This window comes from Aotus nancymaae, unplaced genomic scaffold (genome assembly GCF_030222135.1).
Source record: "Aotus nancymaae isolate 86718 unplaced genomic scaffold, 86718_ANA_hifiasm-v0.15.2.pri h1tg000012l, whole genome shotgun sequence".
NCBI lineage: Eukaryota > Metazoa > Chordata > Mammalia > Primates > Aotidae > Aotus > Aotus nancymaae.
In genome coordinates this window covers 29,215,081-29,236,204 of record NW_026988423.1, presented here as the reverse complement: position 1 = coordinate 29,236,204, position 21,124 = coordinate 29,215,081, and the positions used below count along the sequence as shown (strand labels likewise).

General features: G+C 43.0%; 1 protein-coding gene and 1 pseudogene across 1 annotated transcript in view; both read right to left on the bottom strand.

Moving 5' to 3' along the window:
• NRGN (neurogranin) overlaps window positions 1–2,087 on the bottom strand; it is a 29,054-nt gene extending 26,967 nt beyond the window's left edge. The window contains exon 1 of the mRNA XM_012470215.3: window positions 1,703–2,087. The gene's annotated coding sequence lies outside the window, so the exon portion shown is untranslated. The remainder of the gene's footprint in view (window positions 1–1,702) is intronic.
• A 3,860-nt stretch (window positions 2,088–5,947) lies between these two features.
• LOC105729704 (PRELI domain-containing protein 1, mitochondrial-like) lies at window positions 5,948–18,204 on the bottom strand (annotated as a pseudogene).
• Between the last annotated feature and the right edge of the window lie 2,920 nt (window positions 18,205–21,124).

Genomic DNA, 21,124 nt, shown 5'->3' with positions numbered 1-21,124 from the left:
ACGCAGCTCCAGTGGCCGCTATGCACAGCCATTCTTTGGGGGTCCCATCATGGGAAAGGGTAATAAAGAACATCACTGTGTCAAGGTTGCACAGTAGGAAACTGGAGAAAGTGAGGTGACTTGCTCCAAAAGATGGATCCAAGTGTGGGTAAACTTGAACGAGAACCCTGGAATTCTGGCTCCCTGGATCCAGAGAAGTCTGTGTGCCCTAGACAGTGTGGTTTCCTATTACATAAGCAACTCTTTTATTACTCACACTCTGGCTTCCTCCTGCAAGACTCCTACAGTATCTCCCCTTAGAAAACACAGTGGAAGAAGAGGGTTCTTAGTTCCAGCTGAGTCTTGGTGGCTTGAATGCCTGGTCACTCCTAAGGATTCCAGAGTAGCTAGCGAGGTGAATAACAGCAATAAGCCACGTCAGGGAAACCGGTGCCCTCAGAGCTTGATTTCAGAACCACGGGCCTGGAAATGATCCATACGTACATCTGCATGCTCCACTCCCCCATGACTGCATGGCGCCCCATGGCCAGAGCACTCTAAGAGTGCCCTCAGTGCCTTCCCATGCTGCCCCATCCTTCCTGGCCAAAGCCCAAAATGAGGCAGTTGATGACTAGAAGAAAGAACATGGGCTTTGGTATCCGCAGCCTTGACTCAAATTCTAGCTTAGTAACTGTGTGACCTTAGGCAACTTGCTTAGCTTCTGAGTATCGGATTCTTTAGCTGTAAAACAAGAGCAATCATGTCTATCTCATAGATGCATGTAAAATGCTAGCACAGTCAGACATACAGTAGGCACTCAACAAATATTGGTTTCTACACTTCTTACTTGTGGTTGCAGTTGCTCAGGGACCAGGTGGGAGTTTTAACTGCTATTGCCAAGGCAGGGAATGCTATTTTCCAGGTATCCCAAGATGGAGCTCAGAATGCAATGCTCCACACACAAAGATTAGTTTGCCTTTATTATTGATTAAATAGGTTTTTATGGGTGGATCTGGGAATATGACCTCTGCTTTTAACCATTATATCCCCAGCACCTGATAGACAATCCATAAACATTTGTTGAGTGTTGCATATATGAGAAAAAACATTCTAAATTATAGACAACCAGTTTACAAAAGAATATTTGAAACACAATGAGGTTCATAATATTTGAAATGTAAGTTCAATCTACTTATAGAGCCTGCAGGCCTAAGAAAACACATCTGGGGGCCCAGGGTGGTACCTGATATGCTAGTGACTCTACCAAGCCATGGTCTATTATAACCCAGCCCCTGGACCATGCCCTGGTCAGACAACAGATTGCACAAATCCCTATACATGGGGTTTGAGGAGGTGGGCTTGGGGTGGGTTCTTTCCAGAGACCTCTGGGTTGATGGAGCCAGTAAAGTGTATCGTCATCACCCTTGGCCTTGGCCACTCCATCCTCCATTCCAGTCTTCCAGCAGCACAGACAAGGGGCATATTCAACTGAGATCTCCTCCCTCCAAGGAATTGTTTGTTCTTCCTTTTTAGTCATAAAATCCCCTTTCCCCTGTCTCTCTCCTTCCTTCTCTCTCTCTCTGTCACACACACACACACAGAAACACATACACACACAGACACACACACACATGCACACACAGAGCTATGAATTTGAATATTGATTCTGCCATTTTAACTCCAAATTCTGTTTCTCAAATGTGGGTAGTGTTGGCTTACTCACTGTTCTCCTGTTGCTGGAGTTGTAAAAATCAATGTCCCATTGCTGAGATCGAAGCTCCCTGTGTCTCTGGGGGGCTCAGCAGGGACGATGGCCTCCACAGTGGACCTCTGGGAAATCGCAGAGGCATCAGAGCTGTGGGCTCAGCATGCGAGGTCCCCAGGGGGCCATAGACCCCCCTCCTCCTGGGAAGATTGCTCCTGCAGAGCTTATTTGTAATCTCCTAGAGTCCCAGATTCACCAAAGGATTCAGATCCTCTTCCTTTTGCTTCCTACATAGAGCACATTATAGACCTGCAAGAGGAATAAGAATTCCAGACTCGCTTAGTGAGAGACAAAGTGTTAGAGCTTAGCTTTTTCCTTTCTAAAATAAGGGTCCTCCCTGGAATCAGGCTGCCTGATAGCATTATCCGTGAAACTGGTGGAGAGTAAGAAAATCGTATTTCTCTTTATGGGTGGGAAATCAGGTCATCCTCTGCAAAGGTATAGAATACTCCCCCAGGCTGTGGAGAGCATGTTCTGGTTTCTACCCAGAAAAACTATAGAGGAAAACTGTGGCTGCCTACTACTGAGTATCAGGGGAAAAAGCAGAGATATTTTTAACATACGGAATATCAGTGAACAGAATGCTAAGGAACTAGAAAACTTATTCCAATAAATAGGAAGCATATGCTCTGCCTAAAGCAAACTCAGCTTTTGCTATATACAAATTTCATGAAGGAAAATAATGTAGGAAATTGCGGAAATATCTGACCATAAGTGGGCTACGAGCCCTGGAAGCCTGTGCAGATGGATTAAGGAAAGCGACCAGTGCGTCAAGGTGTGTGGGGCCCTTGGCCATCTCGTCACGTGGGTCTGGGATCGGCCAGACTCTCAAGAGTCCTGGATGCACAGGCTCCAGATGGACACTCCCCCCTACACGACCCCACTGTGCAAGGTTAGGGTGCAGGGCACTGACAATCCGAACCTCCCCTCTAGCTTCACCTCCCTTGAGTCTCCAGGCATGGAAGATGTCAGTCTCAGTGGCACAGATTCTGGGCTTTGGGTTTTATGCCACAGGTTCTTCCTCTTGCAACTAGGAAAAACAGTTTGTATTCATCTCATTAGTGAGATGCTAGTAATTGGGGATATTAATTTTATTGCTAAATCTGACAAATATTTTACTGTCTCCTCTAGGGGGTAATTGCATTCCCAACAACCTATCCTTTTGTGCTGCCAGATGGAAAGGATGCGTGTTTGCCATTTTCATTAATACAACTAGTACCTTAGCATCTCGCCTGCCCGCTCCCTGGCTGCAGGTTCCCTGGGACGGGGAGGAGAAGGGGAGACGAAGGTGGAGGCCTGCCCCGGGCTAGGCGCTGGGGCGCCCATGCGGAGGGGCGGGCGGGAGAGCTGCTGGGAACCGCAGCCGCCAGCCGGGAGCGCAGCGGGGGGAGGCGGTGCTGCCAGGAGCTAAGCCACAACGACAGTACCGCCGCTGACGACTGTGTGGTTAGGGAGCAACAACTCATTAAGCTGCCTTAAACTCCCCCGGCTTCATCTCCGTCCCAGACCAGCTCCCCACATAAAGGGCACCGCACACTTGTGGGCGCCGCTGACACCCTCCCTCCCCGCAGCCCGACTGCGAACTCGCTGCTGCGGCCACTCCAGCCCTCGCCGTCCCCATCCTGGGTTCCCGTCGCCTCAAGCTTAGCCACTCCGCTGGGAGGTGCCGGAAGCTCCCTCCGGCCCAGGGGATAGCAGCCTTTTCCCTTTCACTCAGGAATAGGAGCAAAAGTCCTGCTCCGGCCACAGGGGCCTGCACGTTGCTCTCTGAATCACTTCCTTCTCCATTCCCGCTCCAGAGGCTGCTAACTTTGCCAACTATTTACTATGCTCTTCGCCCAGGCTCCTCAGTCATCACAGGACTGTGACGGGCAGACGCTCACTTCGGATCTCCCTCTCGGAGAGACGCAGGCAATGGCAGAAGTGGTGTGGTGGATGGACTTCACCTCTGTTTCCATTGCTTCCTGATGGTTCCACAGAGGAGAATTTGAGTAGAAGTGGGTCCTAATCCTGGTGGGAAACTCTGAGCTTAATATGAACTCTCTCATTTAGGAATACTTCCTGTGCTTGGGATTTTTGAAACAAGGGCTACATGGCAATACGCCAGCTGATTAGCTGTTTTCCCTGACCGGACCCGACTCGCCCTTCCTTTCCAGCATACTACCCCACAGCTTTACTATTCCAGAGAAGCTTTCCTTGAACATAGCTATGCAAGATAATCCTTCCAGGGAATGCACTACCTGCTGCATTCACTTACCAGTTGGTCAGTGTTATCCTGTGGGACTCAAAGTGAAAGGATACCTTGCCTGGACCTGTTGCAAAGTCGTTTTTTGTTTTGGCTCCCACTTAAAACAGACAGTCTTATTACCTTATTATGAGTTTCCTGATAAATAGGTAGAAGGAATATATTCATAGGTGGTATCTGTTGATTCTATAATCCAAAGAGGCTGCCCAAGCACTATGCCTTTTTTGGGGGGAGGGGCGGTATACGCAACCTATTATTTTTTAGTTTAATTTTTTTTTGAGACAGAGTCTCTGTCACTCAGGCTGGAGTGCAGTGGCTCACTCTACCTCCACCTCCCAGGCTCAAGCGATTCTCCTGCTTCAGCCTCGGAGTACCTGGGATTACAGGCACCTGTCACCGTTCCTGGCTAATTTTTGCATTTTTAGTAGAGACGGGGGTTTTGCTGTGTTGGTCAGGCTGGTCTTGAACTCCAGACCTCAAGTGATCTGCCCACCTTGGCCTCCCAAAGTGCTGGGATTACAGGGATGAGCCATGGCCCCCGGCTGTTTTTTACTTTAAAAAGTATACCTTGATATGAACTAGACCTGTAGACCCTTATGAACTTCACTGATGTGGCAAGCCTTTGAACATTCTATCACGTTACCAATGTAATGGACTAGTGTGATGTTCTATAAAATATTAAGATAACCAAGGTTCTCCAGACTATACGATGACAAAGAGCAGGAACACTACCATAGCCCGAGGTAAGAGAGTGCTTCTGATTTCCTTTGGTGGTAGGAATGGGATGGGAGGAGGAATTTGTTAGGCTAATATCTACATACCAGCGTCCAAGGGCTGCATTGTGGCACCGCTGATTAAGTCTGTAATAATCCATAGTCATTCTCCAAAACCATCTGGCTTTTGTAAGAGCCAGGAAGGAAGCTAAGTGGAGATGTGGTTAGAATCCCACCTCTGCCTCTGTCATGTCTTTAAAGGGTGGCTCTAACTCTGCAGTTCCTCTGGGGTGGCAGGTTTGCTTTGGGTTACTAGCTTGGCATGGGGGAATGGGTTGGGGTAGGGGAGTTCTAGGGTCTTCTACTTGCTACTTGGTGCTCCCTTATGGCCATAGACCTCACTCCGTGAGTTAGGAAACAGATATGAGGATCTTGGCAGTTTTTTGGGTTTTTTAATGTCTTTTTTTTTTTCTTTGAGACAGTCTCACTGTGGCCCAGGCTGGAGTGCACTGGTGCGATCTTGGCTCACTGCAGCTCAGATATGAGGGTCTTTTAATTACTAAACATATCTATTTCAAATATACCTCCTGAGACTGGGAGTCGCAAAATGAATTCATGATCCCACTGGACTTAGACCAAGACTCCTTCTTTTACCTGACTTCCATAAGCACATTCTGATTAGTGAACCAAGGTGGCGTTTCAGGTTTTAGAATTAGTCAGTTTAATTCATTTCTTACTGCCTTACTGAAGGGAGTAGCCTCTGGGACCTCCTGGGGGGATGTGGCTAGGGAGGGGTTAATCAAGTTGCATATAATAGATCCATTTTAGCTTTCTCATGCCTGTTCACATTTACACTTCTTCCTCTGTCTATAGTATGCCAAGGAAGTTCTGGCATTTCAGCTTTACCGACTGTGGCTTGCTGTTGAGATTGACCAATCTAGCCGACTATAAACGCCACTTCCCAAGTGCTCAAACCATGACATTAAATACTGATTCCCAGTTGTGCACCCATTTCAATAAATTCAGCTTAATCAAGTCTTAAGTTACATTCTTCTTGGCCTAACAACCTTACAATCCACTTAAATAAATATTCCCCATACTCCTGCTGATAAAAGTTAATGAAGTTCTGCAACTCTTTTTTTTGGGGGGGTGGCTCGAAGTTGATTTTTAATGATAAAGTACAATGGAGGGAGGGCAGAGGGGCTAAGCCAAGCTGTCTGGGGTGCTGTGGTGGTGGTGGGCTGGCTACACAAACTGCAGCTGCTGCTGCTTGGTGGCCGCCTTGCTGGCGAGGTCCTTGGCCTTCTCTGTAGCTGCCAGTGCCATCTCCTTTGCCTTCTCCTTGGCTTCCTTGGCTGTCTCAGCAAGTGTTTTGGAAGGGGCTTCACCTTGCAGCTTCGCCAAGATATATTCAAAACCCTTCATAGTCTTGGTCACGTTGTTTTTGAACCGGGCAAGACCAAATTCCTGGACAGCTCTGGAGACACCAAATAAGCTAGAGGAGACCCAGGCTTCACAGCGGATTTTGGTCCAGCCACTGTTGTCAGAGTTCACACAGTAAACACATCGTTCCTCCACCACCATCAGCCGGGCGTGGTTGATGTTCCAGGTGAAGGTGGTCATGGTCTGATTCTGTGGGTCCACAATAGAGTCCTCCAGGATGTACACCGAGTGAGCAATATTGGCAGGAAACAGTCGCTCGGCCCAGCGGGACATCCTGTTGGTCTTGGTCAGGAGTCGCCGGGACAGCAGTTTCTGGTCAGGGGTCACCTCCCGGTGTACTATGTCTTCCATCAAGACATGTTTGCTCTAGGGATTCGGGTACCGCTGCCAGAAGGCAGCGAACACTTGGTCCCAGGAACTCCGGAGCACGCTCTGGCCCAGGAAATACTTCACCACCGTCCCGGGCAGAGCGGGCTCAGCACCCACGCAGCATCAGGGGTGCAGAGCCTGGGAGGCACACGGGGGCCGGGCCAGGCCGGGGCTTGGCGCACACCTGCCGCCAGGCGCATAGCTCAGTCACCACCGCACCGCGCCCCCCGCCGCCATGAGTTGTCCCGAAGTTCTGCAACTCTTTTGGCATAACGTCTATCCCCTCTAGGCCTAACCTCTGTACTTTGCAATCCGGACCATGCCGGCATTTTACTTTCCTTGTGGATCTGGAAGCCATGAGGGGTAGTAGCGGTGGATCTTGAGGATAGTCACTTTTTTTTTTTGTAAGGGAACTGCCTGAGAAATAGTCATTGAAAGGATTTTATTCAATGGAATTGGGGTTGTAGGGTATAAATTTCCTCAGAGAGGTTTGGGGGGATTTTAGCATTCAGATTCTTAGTCTCATCCATGTCTGCACAAAGGTCTATATTGCACCTCTCAGGGTCCCATCTCTTTCCCGCTAATACCCTTTGCTTATTGTAAGAAACTGAAACTGGAGGATTTGAGTATTTAGTTAGTTTTGCATCTCTGCAACTATCAACATCATTTTCTAGATGTGGTCTTCTTCCATATCAGTCCATTAACTACAGGAGAAGGACTCCATCGAGCTATCTTAGAGACTTTCTGATTTTCCATCATGTTTTCAGTTGGATATCCAAGGCTTTCAATATGTTTTTTTCCCTGTTTACTGTTTAGAGCCATCAGAGACAGTCAGTTAACTCTACCGTCTTTATAATCACTATTGTCACCATGGTGACTAGGTACCACAGTCACTTTATTTCTATTGCCATCCTCCTTGAATTTATTCCTTGCTACCAACAGAGTAAGTCTAGTCACTGTTACGCCACTGAAAGCCATGGATTACCAGTATCCACTGTTCTGGTAAGGAAGTTAGTTTTGTGCTTCTTGAATACAAAAGCAATAGAATATCAGAAACCTATTGTGGGGGTCTGTTTTCTTGGACCCTTCCTGGTATCTATTCTTGCATTTCTCTGGACCCCAGAAGGCAACATGAGGCATCCACTAAGCCACACTCAAATATGGCTAAGCTCTAGGTGCTAAGGTACACTCAAATGGGGATAATTGATGTGGATTAAATAAAGGTAATATTCATAAAGACGAAGGCAGAGTGGCAGATTAAATAATTGACTTCAATTCTTCATCCCTATCTGTATCTGTATCCTTTCATGCCTTCTTGATGGGCAGACCGTGCTTCCCTGCCTTGTGTCTTTGGGCTTGGCCATGTGATTTGTTTTAGTCAATGACATGTGAGTGGGAATGACAGCACGCCAGTTCCAAGCTTAGGCCTTCATAGGCATCACATATTCTTGTTTGTTCTTATGTGCCTCTGCCACCACCATAAGAAGCATGTTTGCTAAAGAAGATGAGATACATGGAGAACAGAGTTGCTGCAACCACCCCATAGATCTACCGTGGGAAGCATAGCTGCTCTAGCTAGCAAAGCATGAAGTAAAATGCTCAACAGAGCCCAGGCTAAGTCAGCCCTGCTCTAGCTGACCTGCAGATGTATGAGAAAAAAAAATAGTATTTTAAAAGACACTGGATTTTGCGGTAGCAGTTATGCAGCATTAATGTTGCAATAGGTAACTGATGCTCTGGAGTAAATAAAAACCAACATGAGATGGGACAGAACCTCAGAGATGTTGATGGTAAGCCAAAGGATCAAGGGGAGGAAGCAGTTAGTAGAACCTGGAGAGAGTAGCTAGAGGAGAAGACTGTTTGATAAGAGCTGTGGCCTTTGGTTGAGGAATGCAGGCAATCTATGGGAACCAAGGAGGGAGGCAAGGGGACTGAATATCATCACCTTGCTCTCCTCCTACCCTGTGATCTCCTCCCGGTGCCTGCCATTGTCCAACCTAGAAGGCCAGGGAGCTCATTGATGACGGTTATTTAAAAAATCCTCCTAGTGCATAAACACAGTGAAGAATAGGTCTAGAAGGGAAAATAGAAAATAGCCACTGCATGTCTGAAAATACCTTTGTTTTACCCTCATACTTGTAGGACAGTTTGGTGACATACAGAATTCTAGGTTTGAAATAATTTCCTTGAGAAGTTTGAAGACAATCCCACTATGGTGTATGAATCCAAAGGAAATAAAATCAGTATGTTGAAGAGCTATCTGCACTCCCACGTTTATTACAGCATTACTCACAATAACCAAGATATGGAATCAACCTAAGTGTCCATCAACAGATGAATAAAGAAAATGTGGTACATATACATAATGGAATACTACTTGATCATGAAAAAGAATGGAATCCTGTCATTCATACGGACATGAATGAACCTGGAGGACATTATGTTAAGTGAAATAAGCCAGGTACAGAAAGATGAATACTGAATGAGTTCACTCATATGTGGAATCTAAAACAGTTAATCTCATAGAAGTAGAAAGTAGAATGGTGATTACCAGAGGCTTGAGTAGTTGATGGGGGCATAGGGAGGTGTTGGTCAAAGGATGTACAGTCATGTGTCACATAACTACATTCACATAACTACAATGGCAGACCACATATACAATGGTGGTCTCATAAGATTATGAGGGAGTTAGTTTGTTGAAGAAATTCCTGTAATCTAGTGATGTTGTAGCCATCCTAACCTTGTAACACACTTATTATTTTTACAAATTTAGTGTAGCCTAAGTGTACAGTTTACAGTGATGATAAAGTCTACAATAGTGTATGGTAATGTCCTAAGCCTTCACATTCACGCACCACTCAACTCACTGACTCACCCAGAGCAACTTCCAGTCTTGCAAGCTCCATTTATGGTGAGTGCCCTATACAGGTGTATCATTATTAATCTTTTATATTATATTTTTATTGTAGCTTTTCTATGTTTAGGTATGTTTAGATACACAAATACTAGCCATTGTGTCACAATTGCCTATAGTATTCAGCACAATAACATGCTGTACAGGTTTGTAATAGGAGCAATAGACTATCATATAGCCTAGGTGTGTAGTGGGCTGTATCATGTAAGGTTTGTGTAAGTACACTCTGATGTTTGCACAATGATAAAATCGTCTAAAGGCAGAGTTCTCAGTATGTATCGCTGTCGTTAAGAGATGCATAACTGCGTAATTATAGGTAGGATAAATAGGTTCAAGAGATCTATTGTATAGCACAATGACTATAGTTAATGATGATATATTGTATGCTTGAAAAATGTGGCCAGGCGCAGTGGCTCACAACTGTAATCCCAGCACTTTGGGAGGCCGAGGTGGGTGGATCACTTAAATCCATGAGTTCAAGACCAGACTAGGCAACATCGCAAAAACCCATCCCTACTAAAATAAGAAAACTAGCCAGGCATGGTGGTGTGTACCTGTAATCTCAGCTACTTGGGAAGCTGAGGTGGAAAAATCACTTAAGCCTGGGAGGCAGAGGTTGCACTGAGCCAGGATCACACCACTGTACTCCACCCTGGGTTACAGAGAAAGACTCCATCTTAAATATAAAATAATAAAAAAAGAAAAACGCAAAAGGAGTGAATCTAAGTGTTCTTATCACAAAAATGATAACCATGTGAGGCAATGCATTCGATTTAGCTGTTCAGAAATGGATATATACTTCAGAACATCATGTGGTACATGACAAATGCATACAATTTTATCTGTCAATTTAAAAATGTCTAGAATAGGCAAATATAGAGAGATAGAAAGTACACAAGTGATTGCCTGGGCCTGAGGGATTGTAAGGAGAGGATGGGGGCAGAGAGAAACAGGGAGCGACTACTAATAATTATAGAGCTTTTTGGGGGTATTAAAAATTCTAAAATTGATTTTGGTGATGGCTGCACAACTGCGAACATACTAAAAACCATTGGACTGTATGTTTTATTTTATTTTATTTATTTTTTAAGACAGAATTTTGCTCTTGTCACCTAGGCTGGAATGCAATGGTGCGATCTCGGCTCACTGCAACCTCTGCCTCCTGGGTTCAAGCGATACTCCCACTCAGCCTAATGGGTAGCTGAGACTACAGGCACCCCCTACCATGCCCAGCTATTTTTTGTATTTTCAGTTGAGATGGGGTTTCACCATGTTGGCCAGGGTGGTCTTGAACTCCTAATCTCAGGTGATCTGCCTACCTTGGCCTCCCAAAGTGCTGGGATTACAGCCAGGAGCCACCATGCCTGGCCAGATTGTACACTTTAAATGGGTGCATTGTATGACATATGAATTATATCTCAATAGTTTTATTTTTTTAAAAAAGTTTGAAGGAATTTCCAGTGGACTCTACTGAGATGTTTGAAATTCTTTGGAGTTCTCACTCTTCGTGTGTGAACTGTTTTGTCTTTCTCTGTCTGTCCCTAACTGGAAACTAGTAGAAGCTTGTTTTTGCCCCAAATTTTCACAAATTTTTACCATGTGCCTTGCATTGGATTTGCTTTTATTCATTGTTCTAGACAATTATAAGTTTCTTTCAGTCTGGAAACTATGCCCTTTTGTTCTGGAAATGTTTCTTGAATTTTCATCCATAAGTTACTCTATTTTGTTTCACGCTCTCTCTTTCCCCAAATTTCTATTTTTCTCTCTTCTATTCTCTCTTTTATTCTTCTTTCTGGGACATTTCCTTAACTTTTTTTCTTCAATCCTTCTATTGAGTATTATTTTTGATAACTTTTTTTTTTTTTTGGGACAGAGTCTAGGTCTGTTGCCCAGGTTGGAGGGCAATGGTGTGATCTCGGCTCACTGCAACCTCTGCCTCCTGGGTTCAAGCCATTTTCCTGCCTCAGTCACCCAAGTTGCTGGGACTACAGGCATGTGCCATCGCACCTGGCTAATTTTTGTATCTTTTGGTAGAGACAGGATTTCACCACATTTGCCAAGCTGGTCTTGAACTCCAAATCTCAAGTTGATCTGCTTGCCCTGGCCTCCTAAAAATTCTGGGATTACAGGCATGAGCCACCGTTCCTGGCTGAGTTTTACTTTAAAAGTATTTTAAAATTGAAATATGCTTCACATAACATAAAACTCACCATTTGAAAGTGTATGCTTCAGTGGTTTTTATTATAATTACTACATCATATTTTTATTATAATTACTACTTGCATAATTGCACGAATTACATCATCCCCAAAATACTTCTATCACCCTGTACCCTATCGGCAGTTAGTCCCAATTCTCCTCTACTTCCAGCACTGAAAATCACTAATCTATTTTTTTTTTTTTTTTTTTTTTTGAGACAGAGTTTTGCTCTTGTTGCCCAGGCTGGAGTGCAATGGTGCAATCTGGGCTCACCACAACCTCCGCCCCTCAAGCATTTCTTCTGCCCTGGCCTCCCGAGTAGCTGGGATTACAGGGAGATGCCACCATGCCCAGATAATTTTGTATTTTTAGTAGAGACAGGGTTTCTTCATGTTGGTTAGACTAGTCTTGAACTCCCAACCTCAGGTGATCCCCCCACCTCGGCCTCCCAAATTGCTGGGATTACAGGCATGAGCCACCGTGCCTGGCTTCTATTTTCTATTTCTGTATTTACCTATTCTGGACATTTTATACAAATATAATCATAAAATGTGTGGCCTTTTGTGTCTGGCTTCTTTCTTAACATAATGTTTTGAGGTTCATCCATGTTCTAGCATGTAATAATACATATGTCATTATTTTTTGTGGTTGAATACTATTTTGTTGTATAGATATGCTACATTTTGTTTATCTATTCATCAGCTGATGAATGTTCAAGTTGTTTCTACTTTTTGGCTATTATGAATAATGCTTACCATGAACATATGTTCACTAGTTTTAGTGTAAGCATGTTCTCTTGTGCTATACCTAGAAGTGGAATAGCTGGGTCATATAGTAATTCCATGTCTGACTTTTTGAGGAACTGCCAAATTCTATTTGAGTTTTAAAATTCTACTAATAAGCTTTACATTTCTAAAAGCTCTTTTTACTCATTTCTGAATGTTTCTTTTTAAAAATTGAATGTAATATCTCTCTTTCCTCTCTGATGATATTAATAATATCAAAGTTAATTTATTTTTTTTTAAAAAAGTATTTGTTTTCCCAAATACCTCACAATCCTTGGCCAATCCAGAGTGATTGTATTCAGGAGTGGGGAACCAGAAAGTTGATTGGATCACGGTCTTGATCATGTGACGTGTATAGTCTCAACTTGGAGTTTCAAAGTTATTTGATCGGACATTTATTGAGAACTCCTAATGTCAGTAATCTTTAGGCCAGATGTTTTCAGAGAAGGACCCTCCAATCTCACATGTAGAAGGTTAGGATCTTTCTACCAGTGCTCTGGGGAGTGTGTGGGAAAGACAATACTTACAATTCAGTACACCCATGATCACTGAATCCTCTTCCTCAGGCATGGTACTTCCGTCCTCAAAAGGGCCTGGTACCTCCCAGTCTAGAGACTATTCTATTTCCTCTGGACTCTACACCTCCAGATTTCTGCCAGTATGAGGGAGGGGCAGGCTCCCAGTGGCATGGAATCTAAGGATTGAATACTTCTCAAATGACTTTTAATCATGGTTTTTTATATTTAGCCCTCTCGACTTTTACTTCTTCTTTTTTTTTTTTTTGATGGTGTCTTGCTCTGTTGCCCAGGCTAGAGTGTAGTGGCATGATCTCGACTCACTGCAACTTCCACCTCCTGGGTTCAAGTGATTCTCCTGCCTCAGCCTCCCAAATAGCTTGGATTATAGGTACGTACCACCACACACACACATTTTTTTTTTTTTTTTGTACTTTTAGTAGAGATGGGGTTTCTCCATGTTGGCCAGGCTGGTCTGGAACTCCTGATCTCAAGTGATCCACCCGCCTCGGCTTCCCAAAGTGCTGGGATCTGACTTTTACTTCTAGTTCTGGAGGTACCTGGTACTTGCTAATCCTGTGCTATTTGTGAATTTTGTAATGCAAATTGTGTTGATTCTCAGCCTTCCTCACTGTGGGTTTGGAATTTGGCTCTCACAGTCCTGCTGGATGAATTTGGTTTCCAGCTTTCAAAATTTGTCAATGTTGTCTCATTTCTTGTTGCCCTACCCATGTGTTAGTTAAAATCATTTGCTGTTGTTTTAATGGAGTTTTTGGAGGATGCAGAATTAGCTGTATGTTTTTAGTCATCCATGTTAATCTAGAAGCCTCCAATCCACCTTTCTAAGTAAAAAAAAATCAGACATTTTTATTTCCATCCAAATAAGTCACGGTCTAATCAGGAGACAGAAACCACTATACTTATTTTAACAGATAGAATTTGATATAAAGAATTGTTAGTCAGGTATGAAGAATTGTTAACATACTGACTGAGAAAGCTCAAAGAGAAGACACAGCTATTATGAAAACAGAAACTTCAAGAAGGAGCTATCACCCCTAGGCCGGAAGCTGGAATTACTAAAACTCAGAAACCTGGAGAAAGAGCCTCACAGAGCTGAAACTCAGTTCTCTGAGGAGGAAGTTGTTGGGCTGGGGCTGGTGTCTCTGGGAGAGCATGATGAGGCCGAACGCGAGTGCTGGGACACTGGATTTCACTGTGCCTGGACGGAATTGCTGCTCGGGAGTGAGGAAGAAGCAACGTGATATTGACAGGCATTGGAAGACTGTGCCACTCTCCACTTCCAGCTTGAAGTCTCCTCTAAGGACCCTTATTGTCCAAGCCTAAGAGGGATCCACCTGGCAGGGGAGAAATGTGATTTGCAGAGCTTAACCCCAGCATCACAAAGGTAACTCAAAGTGGGATTGGAAGCTGAGCAGCCATGGCTTAGTAATTGGTATGGTCTTCTTTGACTACTTGCAATTCATATGCACACAACTAAACACACTTCATTTCCATACAACCACAAAATTGACTGTTTCCACCTTCGTACAAACAAAGGCATTTTCACTTTCTCCCCAATATGAGGAGACAGAACATCCAGGCAGCAATGGTATTCATATGGGGGAGAGTCTCCTGATCTATTCTGGGCTATATATTAACTACTGGTCACATTCAGTCATAGACCCATCTGATATTCTGTTTCTAAACACTACCTTGTTTTTTTTCCGATAGAGATGGGGTCTTGCTATGATGCCCGGGTTGGTCTCAAACTTCTAGCCTCAAGCCATTCTCCCACCTCAGCCTCCCAAAGTGCTAGGAATACAGGTGTGAGCCACTGTGCCTGGCCTTAACACTACCCTTTTCATCCCTGCTTTCCCCCTTAGTTTCCCTCAGCTGGTTCAGAATTTGGGTTGGGAAGAGGGGTATTATATATTGACCCTCTTAAACTCTAAGTGTGCTTATCATTGTGTTGATTAGCTATTGTGCCAATTTACATTTGTAAGAGTAGTGTAAGTGAGTTCCAGTCCTTCCACATCATCCACTTAGTATTGTCAGGCTTTTGCATTTTGCCAATCTATGAATGAGAAATTACATCTCACTATTGCTTAATTTGCATTTCCCTTGTGGAGGAGGCTGAGGATCATTTTGCCATATGTTTATTGGACTTGGGTTTCTCTTCTGCTCATGTGCTTTTTTTTTTGTTTTGAGACAGGGTGTGGCTCTGTTGCCCAGGCTGGAGTATAGTGGTTCCATCATGGCTTACTGAAGCCTCGGCCTCCTGGGCTCAAGTAATACTCCCACCTCAGCCTCCCAAGTAACTGGGACTACAGGTATTTGCCACCATGCCAGGCTATTTGTTTTTACTTTTTATTTTTAGTAGAGATGAGTCCTTGCTATGTTGCCCAGGCTGGTGTTGAACTCCTGATCTTGTGATCTTTTGCCTCAGCCTCCTAAAAGACTTGGGATTACAGACATGAGACACTTCTCCTGGCTGCTCATATTTTTTGTTTAAATAAAATTTTTTTTTTCTTGCTGATTTGCAGGAATTCTTAAAAATTATTTTTGGTGAAATATATTTGAAACATATAGATAAGAATAGAAGATAATTTAAGAGACATTCATATTCCCACCATCCAGCTTCATTAAATCTTAACATTGTCTCATTTCTTTTAAAGAAATAAAACATATGTATATTTGCTGTCCTTTGGGCCTTCTTCAATCCTATTCTCCTACTGTTCCTCCCCTAAGATAATCACTATCATGAATTTAGTGTTTACCATCCCTAAGCAAAGCTTTTATACTGAGTAGGAGTTTATATTCTGGATACTAATCATTTGTTAATTTTATGCATTTTGAATTGCAAATATCTCCTCGCATTCTGTGCTGTGTTTTTCACTTTGCTTATGGTGTTTTTTTTGATATATGAAAGTTTTAAATTTTAATATGATCATATTTATCAGATGTTTCTTTTATGGTTTGTGCTTTTTGTGGTAAAACTTTTCTGTGGATGTATGTCTTATCTCCTTGGTGAATGTCTATTTATCCTTGAGGAAAGGACCATGATTTATATACTTTTTTCATCCTCTACAGTCTTAATTTTTTTTTTTTTTTTTTGAGACAGAATCTCACTCTATCACCCAAGCTGGAGTGCAGTGGCGCGATTTCTGCTCACTGCAACCTCCACTTCCCAGGCTCAGGTAATCCTCCCAACTCAGCCTCCTATGTAGCCTGGAACCACAGGCACGTGGTACCATGCCCAGCTAATTTTTGATATTTTTGGTAAAGATGGGGCTTCACCATGTTGTCCAGGCTGGTCTCAAACATATTTGAGGCATTTGGGCTAGATAATACTGTGTTGTGGGAGGATCTGTCCTGAGGATTATAGGATGTTGGGCAGCATCCCTGGCATTTGCCCATTAGATGCCAGCAACACTCCCCTTCTCCACTTGGAGCCATGATGATGACCAAAAATATCTCCAGACATTGCCAAATGTCTCCTGGCGGGGGGCGGGCGGTGGTGGTGAAATCACCCCTGGTTGTGAAATACTATCCTAATTAAATGGTCCTAAATTATGGGTTCAGAAATAGACAGGCTGCTGAGTGATGGAAGGTGCTGTTTGGCTTAAGCTAATCTAGATTTATCTCCAGGTTTGGTTCAATCTTTGTTCTGGGTTGATGAATGTTCTAGAAACCAAAAAGAAAAGTTAGGTACTAGTAGAAAGGGAGAAGGTGGAAGTGGAGGTGATGCTAAATAATCAAGAAATGGTTGCCCCCAGAAAATTCTGATATGAGGCTCAACGTGGCAGCTAATTGATCATTGCCACCCTTCTCCCATTTTAGTATCCAATAATTAATCCTGAACCCTCACCATCAGCTCGTCCATTCCAATTTTCTCTTCCCTTTGTCACTCAGGTATGTGCATTACAGCAAAATTAGAAAGGAATTACTATGTCAGTGGCTCAGAAAAGATGGTAAACACTGACATGGTATTAAGTTTTGTGCATATCAGGTGCTCAGTTGTTACTCATCTTGGTCTTTTTGGGATGCCATAACAAATACCATAAGCTGGGTGACTTAACAACAGAAATTTATTTTTTCACAGTTCTGGGGGCTAGAAGTCTGAGATCAGGGTGCCAGCATGGTTGAGTTCTGGTGAGGGCTTGCTTCCTGACTTGCAGATGGCCACCTTCTCAATGTGTCCTCGCATGACCTTTCTCCTTGGTGCCTGTGTGAGTGGAAGCTGGGTGGGAGGTAAGCTGTCTGGTGTCTCTTCTTATAAAGGCACACCCTTATAAGGGACCCCACCCTCATTAACCTCATCTAACCCTAATTATCTCTCGTAGTCCACCTCCAAATGCCATCACATTAGGGGTTACAGGACTTCAACATATGAATTTTGAGAGGAACACAACTGAGCCATGGCATTACTAGTTGGGGTTTTGGTAACTGTAATTCATTTAGAGAAGAAATGTGTTTTTTTTTTCTGTTATAGATTAGCCCCTGACAGGCAGGTATGCCCATCATTGAATTTTTATACAGGTCACATTAGAGGAAGCAAAGGGTTTTGTTGTTGTTGTTGTTATTTAGTCTTTATTTCATAATCATAAACTTAACTCTGCAATCCAGCTAGGCATGGAAGGGTACAAGGAAAACATGGAACCCAAAGGGAACTGCAGCGAGAGCACAGATTCTAGGACACTGTGAGCAAGTAGGGTGGAGGGGAGCTCTCTTGAGCTACAGAAGGAATGGTCTGGTGGTTAAGATAAAACACAAGTCAAACTTATTAGAGTTGTCCACAGTCAGCAGTGGTTATCTTCTTGCTGGTCTTGCCATTCCTGGACCCACAGCGCTCCATGGCCTCCGCAATACTCATGCCTCTTTCACCTTGCCAAAGACCACATGCTTGCCAGCCAACCACTCAGTCTTGTCAGTGCAGATGAAAAACTGGGAGCCATTTGTGTTGGGTCCAGCATTTGCCATGGACAAGATGCTGGGACCTGTATGCTTTAGGATGAACTTCTCATCATCAAATTTCTCCTCGTAGATGGACTTGCCACCAGTGCCATTATGGCATGTGAAGTCACCACCCTGACATATAAACCCTGGGATAATTCTGTGAAAACAGGAACCCTTATAACCAAATCTTTTCTCTCCAGTGCTAAGAGCACGAAAGTTTTCTGCTGTCTTTGGAAACTTGTCTGCAAAGAACTTGAAGGAGACTTGGCCCAGGGGCTCGCCGTCGACGGCAATGTTGAAGAACACGGTGGGGTTGACCATGGCTGATACTACAAGTCTCCAGGTAGTGGTGGCATCTGCAAAGCTGCAAAGGGTTTTAAAATGCACAAGTATGCCAGAGATTTGCAACTTAATCAGTCATAGGTCAGGTTTTTGGGGCATAGTTTTGGAGACAGACTTTGAGTATAGGTGGTTTACTAAAGAGTGCATTCAGGAACAACACCCGGATGACAGAGATGCAAGACTGGATAGATGAGGTTGAACTGCAATAAGGTTGTGATAAAGGTTTAGTCAATCCCTTGGGTGACAGCTGGGATGGCTCTGCAAAAGTATCTAAATTTGAGGTAAGGGATCAGCCCTGGTACCAGATCACTGACTAGGCATTCGATGGGGGCTGCCCCCAGGGAGGGCACAACTTTAATGCTGAGGGCAATTCTTAGAAAAGAGAGAGCTTTAAGTCCTGAAAGAGTGGGGAGGAGGGGGCAGATCTGGGTAGCACATTACAGCATTGACTACATTACCCAAGCAATCTAAAGGCAAGTGACTCTAATCTCATTATTGGGACAACAGCACTGCAGTAATCATGCTTTCCTACCAACTGTTTATTAAGGGTCCAGATGAGCATATGTTCCGTTATTTCAAGGAATTAAAAAACAAGTTTTTCTGATAGCTTCCAAAATTGGGTTTAGTACTTAGTTTATTAAACGACCCTACTTCTTAGTAATATAGTTTCAGTGGCGTAAGATACTATACTTTTTGTCATGAAGTCTTTGCCCATGCCTGTGTCCTGAATAATATTGCCCAGGTTTTCTTCTAGGGTTTTTATGGTTTGGAGTTTTACATTTAAGTCTTTAATCCATCTTAGTTATTTTTGTATAAAATACTATACTTTTTGGTCAGAAGCCTTCTGAGATAAGGTGTGTCTTCAGGGGTAGAATAGTGGCAGATTCTCATACCTTCCCCGTTATATCTCGCCCCCTTAAGGTAGTAGTTCATACAGTTTCTGTGGTGATCTGATGGTCTTGCAGTGTCGATAGTCCTTTGTCAAAGTGTGCGGTGATGAGTGTGGTGGCTCCTGAGATTTTAGTTATAATAACATTACCCCCAGCAGGCTTTAATTTTTTGGCTCTACACAACAGAGGCTGCTTACTTTGAAGCATATTTCATTCATGAAAATAATTTCACATTCTGAAGTATTGTATTCTGCATGTACACTCTCTTCTGAGAGCATCACAGGCATAAATAATTGTCAATTGGAGTAGCTATATTTGTAAAAAGCACTTCAGATTGGAAAAATGAGTTTATCAACATCATAAATTGATACAAAATGGATTATATATTCATTACAGATAGCAAGAAAGGGAAAATAGGAATAAAAGTAGAGTCCTAGTGCTGTTTATAATGCACTCTAGAAATATCCTCAAGCAAAGAAACTTACAGGTAGGAAATTAGTACCTGGTTTCTGGATTCTCAACCGCATCCCCCTGCTGCCCACCCAATAAAACAAGAACATTGGAATAATTTTACAGGGGAAAATCCAAATTTGAAGATAATATGTTATCTGCTGAAATAAATCCAAATGTTAGAAAGCTCAAGTGGAATACCTACGAATTCATCTAACTAAGGAGATCAGAGGTCTCTAGAACTACAAAACACTGGTGAAAGTAATCAGAGATGAGGCCAGGTGCAGTGGCTCATGGCTGTAATCCCAGCACTTTGGGAGGCTGAGGCAGGAGGATTGCTTGAGCCCAGTAGTTTGAGACCAGCCTAGGCAACATAGGAAGATCCTGTCTCTACAAAAATAAAAATAAAAAAAATTAGCCAGATGTGGTGGCATGAGCCTGTGGTCCCAGGTACTTGGGAGGCTGAGGTGGGAGTATGGCTGCAGTGAGCCATGATAGTGCCATTGTACTCTAACCAGGGCAACAGACCAAGATGCTGTCTCAAAAAAAAAAAAAAAAAAGAAAAAAGAAAGAAAAAGAAAAAGAAAAAGAAGACCCCAAACAAACCAAAAACAAATCAAGTAAATAAGCCATTTAAAAATGGGCAAAGGATATGAACAGACACTTCTCAAAAGATGATGTACAAGCAGTCAATAAACATATGAAAAAGATTTTCAACATCACTAATCATCAGAAAAATGCAAATCAAAACCACAGTGAGACAGATCTCACACCAGCTAGAATAGCAATGATTAAAAAGTAAAAAAAGAACAGATGCTGGTGAGGCTGAGAAGAAAAGAAAATGCTTATACACTCTTGGTGGGAATGCAAACTAGTTCATCACTGTGGAAAGCACTGGAGATTTCTCAAAGAACTTAAAACAGAACTACCATTCACCCAGCAATTCCACTACTGGATATGTACTAAAAGGAAAATTATTCATTCTATCAAAAAGACATGCACTCATATATTCATTGCAGTGCTGTTCCCAATAGCAAAGACATGAATCAACCTGGGTGCCCTTCAACAGTGGATTAGATAAAGAAAATGTGGTACATATATACCATGGAATACTACATAGCCACAAAAAGGAATGCAATAATGTCCTTTGTAGCAAAATGGATGAAGCTGGAGGCCATTTTCCTAAGCAAATTAACATAAGAACAGAAAACCAAATAGTGCGTGTTTTCACTTATAAGTGAGAGCTAACACATAGACATAAAAAGGAGCAACAATAGACACTGGGGGCTACTAGACCAGGAGGAAAAGAGTGGGGAGTGAGCTGAAAAATCAACTATTGGGTACTATGCTCACTACTTGGGTGACAGGATCAAACCTCAGTGTCACACAATATACCCATGTAACAAACCTGCACATGTACTCCCTAATCTATAATAAAAGTTGAAAGCATATAAAAAGGGAAAGCTCAAGTTGTTTTGAGATATAGAAACTGTTGAGTTAATTTTTTTTTTTTTTTTTTTTTTTTTTTTTTTTTTTTTTTTTTTTTTTTTTTTTTTTTT